The sequence below is a fragment of the Thunnus albacares genome, chromosome 2 (genome assembly GCF_914725855.1).
Source record: "Thunnus albacares chromosome 2, fThuAlb1.1, whole genome shotgun sequence".
Taxonomy (NCBI): domain Eukaryota; kingdom Metazoa; phylum Chordata; class Actinopteri; order Scombriformes; family Scombridae; genus Thunnus; species Thunnus albacares.
The window spans coordinates 2,477,441-2,483,440 of NC_058107.1; positions in this window are offsets into that span (position 1 = coordinate 2,477,441).

The following is a 6,000-nucleotide window of genomic DNA, read 5'->3' on the forward strand; positions in this document are numbered from 1 at the left end:
TAAAGCCATTCTAATGAGATTCAGGTAAATGTATTTGAAATGTAGATAACTATGCATGTGAGATCTCTCCTGTGGACTAACACTCAGGCACGCATGGCTAAACCTACATTGTCCTTTAAGTGTTTCCTCTCCTTTTATGAAATGGCTTTATGCGTCACATGGGGATCTATCAAACGCTCCGTGTATGGCATTTATGTTCGTTGTTAATATACTGATTTATAGACCAGCAAAGACATGATCAAGTGGTACCATTAGCGGCTCTGTGTTCTCTGGCCATCTGGCACAGCATACATTGTGAATGTGCATGGGAGGGAAGATAAGGCTAACCATCCAGAAAGAACCCTAACCCCACCCCCTGCACACACACGCACACACACACACACACACATGCACACACATTTATAGTACACACTACTTTAGATGGACTATCAGAGTGAGTGTGTAAAATGGCTACCTAGTTGTTCCTCATTGCTGAGCCAGGGAACAGGGGAAGTGACATGGTTGATAGAGACTCCTATCAGGCCTCTCATATGTTCATGTTGCAACATGTGTGAGTGGTGGGGGGGGGGGCTTCCTGTCTCCAGTAGAGAGGTTTTTGATGTGTAGACGGTTGCACTGGAAAGGAAGGTGCAAGATTAAGAGGAAACATGCGCTAACACACTGTTGCCACTGACTCCTCAGAGTATATCTCCTGCTAAAACTTGCTTAGGAATCATTTGCCAGACATCACAGCCAGATTAACCTGCTAGGGGGGGGGCTCAGGGCAAAGACTTGTTGTTGTAACCCTACTGACCCCCCCACTGTTCATGGCAGCTTCATTGTTTCCCCCAGAATCCAACCAGTAATCTGAAACGATTGGTCGATTAATCTATTAATTTGCAAATGTTATTTGTAAATGAGGCTTTGTTTAAGTCATTTACATGCTACTTTCTGTTCTCTTATGGCTGTATTGTGTTTACACTCTATACTCTGTAGTCATCATCTGGAGTCAATGAATAAATCTAAATCTAATTTACTGAAAATTAATCAGCAACAATTTTGATAACTGATTAATGATCATTTAAGTCGTTTTTTTAAGAACAAAAATGCTCAAAAAATTGGGGAACTGGGCATTGGGGAATTTTTACTGACATTTAATACACTAAATAATTGATAACTAATCAATAATGAACATAATCATTAACTGCTGCCCCACAGTACTACTATGCTGGAATAATAGCGTGTCCCAGCAAATTCCTAAACAAATTTACAATTGATCAAATTATAATCAATTGATATGGAGTGAACTTGGGGCTTTGGGAGCTCCTGGTGGTCTGGGGTCTGGGGGACTGGAGCAGGAGTCTGGTTGGTGAACCAGCCTGACTTAACATGTGTCCTTAGTTGATTTATATATGTGCATGTTGTATTTTCAGTTTGTACTCCTCTCCTCTTGGTGAATTTTATATATTTTCTTCCCATGGTTAATTCAAATTTACCAGAGGAAAAAGAATCAATTAGAAAGTATTATCAACGATAAAACAGCAGCGTAGCTTTAACCTTGAGTCAGAGGATAAGAGTTTCACCCAACAAAGAATGAGTTGATAAGGGCCAGAAAGGGCCTGTATGGGTGGATACTATTATAATGGTGCAGACCCCCCTCCTCCTGTTGAACACAATGCTTCCATTTCTGTCATTTTCATCCCTGCTGAGGTGTTTCTGTCAGTGTGTATATATGCTTCAGGACACCACACACACAAAGTACCTGCTATAATTTAATCCAAAGCGTTACGAAATGTACCCTCTCTGCTAATAGAGGAACACAATGCAAATGGCAGAGTTGCAGAGGAGTTTTTAACTGAACACTGATCAGTGAGATGAAGCGTGCATTGCCACCAAGCAAATGTAACCGCTTTGCAAAGTAGAAATGGAACAATGCAGCGTGTGTGTGTGTTTTTGCCTGTTATCTGTCAGCAGCATAAGAGTATCTCTCGCTCTCAGGAAGTAGCTTATCAACATCTACACAGAAGTTGAAATGCACTTTGAAGTTCCTACCCATTGAAAAAAAAAAGAAAGCTCCAATAAAAGCTGCAAGGTGACAGAGAAAGGTTGAACAAGGCAGACGGATGAAAACCGACCTCCTCCTGCTCCTCCCCACCAACCCGCAGTCAAACAATCGCGATCTCCACGCCTCTTTGTTCAGGACTCCCATCAGCCTCGCAGTGGGAGGTGTGGTCAGAAAGAGGAGGAAATTGCCCTGAATTTGCAGGTAATTGAAAACACCTATATCCCCCTGTGTCTCCATCTCTACCTGCTTTAAAAACCTCCACACCCCGTTTTCCTCCCTGGCGCCCACCGTAATGCACTGCTAATGGCACCCCTTCCCCATCCTGTCCTCCATCTCCCACTGGACTGAATTGATGCAAACGATCGCGCGCCCAATTGCTGTCTGGAGGAGAGGTGACCCACTTGTGTGGTTTTGCTCGCTGTCTCCTGCTCCACCTTCTCCCAATTGCAGGTATTGATGCCCCACCATTGTTTCCCCCTGCCCAGGGGGTGGAGTGGTTTGTGGGAAAATTGGGGGACCCCTCAGGTGTTTGATGGCTTTTATCGATTCGCACCAGACTCTCCAGCTCCCATTTACCCTCTGCTACAAGCTTTTTAGAAAGCGGCTGTATCTGCAGAGGTGGCTATTGTTAAGCGGTATTATTCTGTTCTACTGATGCATAAGCACACTTTTTTTTTCTTTCTCATGTGTGGCTGATCAATGCAGACAGAAGGAAATGCTGTGGCGTTTCTGCATCTCAAATTAAACCTGCTCTACTTTCAAATGTCTCTCATTAATTGCAAGCGTCTGTTCTCTGTGTCTTTTCCAGGTTCTTCAAACAACATCCAGTAGTTAAAGGTATATTTTAAGAACACCAAAGTCTTGACCTTTTCACTTTAATTTTGGTTGTGTACAATGAAATGTGGTAAATTAAAGTTTAAGCTGCTGTGGCATTGCATTTAATTATGCCTGGAAAAGAGAGTCATCTAGTAAATGCATAAAATGTAAAATGTTGATTGATTTTTAAAAAATGATTGTTTGAATTTTGGTATAAAGACAGTCGTTTAAAACTAAAACGTTTGGAATAAGAAAACATTGATAATTGACCAACCCAAAGATGCAGCGGTCCTAAAATTCAAAGTTCAGTCACTAATATTTTGCTGACTCTTAATGCAATTTTACCATAATATACTGTATATATCGGCAGATGTTTCTTCTCTTTTACCTTATTGGCTGATGAGATATCAAGCTTTCCCAAAGCCTCCCACACAATGTGCAAAAACAGCACTTTGTTGCACGTCACACTGTACAATATCACTGTTGAGGCACGTTAGATTGTGTAATGAATGCCTGATGATCATACAATATTTAAGAGTAACTTAACAGCTGGCTTAAAAGCAGTGTTTCTCTGTTTTCTCTGGTTGAAAGTCTGTTTCACCTCTGACCACAGCCCGCAGTGATTTGTTGTACCTGTAATCACACCCAACCGTGATGTCATAGGCTCCTGGAGTACACCTGTACATCACTGCAGCAAGGTGAGAAGAAGAAGATGAATCACTGAAGGTCAGCAAAGTTATTCTCTAATACAAAAAAATATATATAAGCAGAGACAAGTATCATCCATCTGTGCTGTTCTCATGTTTTGTAAGTGAAGCAGCTACTTCGGTGTCCTAAAAGTAGAAAATTCATAACTGTTCCCTGTGCAACAACAGACATTATACCATCTTTGCATTCAAAAATGTACTATATATTGGAAATTTTTATCACAATAACAGATTAAAGGATATGTGATGCTGCAAGTTAAAGGTGGTGGTACTATCAGTGGAGCTTCAATTAATAGGGGATGATAAGCTTGATAAAAAAAACTGCCGTGTAGCATTTACAGAGCATTTTTCTATTAAGCTCTCAATCTCCATAGACAATGTTTTAGTTCTAGTTTGGTCTGTCATCATAGATGCAAATATGAGTATCGCGTCGATTTAGTGTGTCTAATTTGATGCAAATGAACCTAAGATGGGCATCTATTTGAGTCCTTATAGCTATCATATAATGTAGTCAGCTTTGTTAAACATTAGTTAAACAATAATCTCAACGTAGCTTTTTGTCATCACATGACCTGAGATGTGGTTGAAAGCTCAGAAAGGACCTTTGAGATTATTTTGCCACACAAACTGTTGCCAAGAATGAACGTCCACGCTCAAATCTCACTTTGGGGCATTTCACCGATTAAGTATAACACTGTCAGACTCACGGTGTTAAAAAAGGCTCAAAATCAATGCAGCATATCCTAAGATATTGTCTTGTTTTATTCCACACTTTCTTCCTCCTTGTCAATACCTGACACCTACATTACTCACGATGCAACTCGACTCGATTCGCTCGAATGTACAGATTCAGGTGCGTTAAGGTCGTAGCGGCTAATGTAGCCTGGAGCTGCTAGCCTCCAGCAGAGATGAGGAGCTACAGAGGTCTGCTAACCTCACTTCTCTCTAACTCCACACCACAGATTTTTTTTTTTTTACTTTTCAAACTTGTAGTCTTCAGACCCAACCAACGCTGACTCAGGTGACATCGCTTGAGGCAATTTATCAGATTTCACATAGCTCCCTCTGGAGACACAAAAGGCTTTATACTGCTTTCTTTTACACACGCAGTAGTACTCCTCAACACCTGGAAACACACACTGATGTGTAAAATTGGTGGAGTTCCCCTTTAAAAATTCCTTAATTGATAAAAAGACAACGTTTCTCCATCATACATCAGGTGCTTGTCTTCTTTTTTTATTACATTTTTCTGGGTGGACTGTGTCTCTGTATCTAGAAACATTGCCTTGTCTTCACTACTTGGAATTCTGACTTGCTGCTCCTTCACACTTTTCCTCATAGGCAGTCAGACTTTGCAACTTTGACATGTCTGAAACATGAGCAGCAATAGCCACGCAGCTGAAGACACGAAAGCGTGCCACTTACAGAGACTCAAACTTCAAAATCCATAGAAAAAAAGATGTCGGAGTACCAGACACACTGATTGATCTTTGGGACGTGCAGAGCAAAACTGCAGTAATGAGCGCTTAGCACCAAACATGGAGACAAAGGAAAAAAGGAAAAATAACAAGGAGCTTGCAGATTACCACTTTAACAGCCTATTGAGATGTAGAACAATCAGCAGCAGCGTGATACAATTGGAGCATACAGAAATAGAGTTTTAGAGGCTGTTGTGTTCATTGTTGTGAAGGAGAGGCGAGGTGAGAATTGACTCTCCGGTGCAGAGAGCAGGCTCTCCATGCCAATAACCACCTCTTCATCTGCACCCCTTTGACACCAGCGTTCACCCACTGGAATATATATCACTTTCAAAAGCATGCCGCCTGCTCTCCAAATATTTAATTTTCAACTTGAGGTGTACCTCTTGTTTATATAACAAAAGCCTCCTCTCAATTAGAGCACCCGGGGGTGGGAGGAAGCGAGGGTGCATATCTGTACACCCATCCCACCCAACCCCCTCCCGCTCTCTCCCTCCCTTCTTTCTCTTCTCTCGCTCTCAAACACACTCATTTATGAACAGTCACACACACACACACAAGCACGGAGCACATGCACGGACACACACACACAATCTCTCGCTCTGTTTCTCACAAACTCTTCCTCTTTCTCTCTCTTCCTACATAGCTGTTTTGGAGATAATGAGATTAAAAATCTATTTTTGTCAGTCAGTTACCTGCAAGTGATGTGTTAGTGGAAACATTCTGCAACACCATGGCTATTACCAAAATGAATGGGAATGAAATTGCTTTTCCCTTTTCCGCACTTTAATGCCTGTCAGACTTACACAGTTGTTAGCAGTGGCTTAAGCTGGGCTCAGACTACAGGAGCTTGGACCAATTTATCCCCCATTCACCCCTTCGGACAATCGGAGGAGAAATCTGGTCTGGGACCTTGGTCGGTACTGATGTTCAGCCCAGATTATCTGGTAAAGGA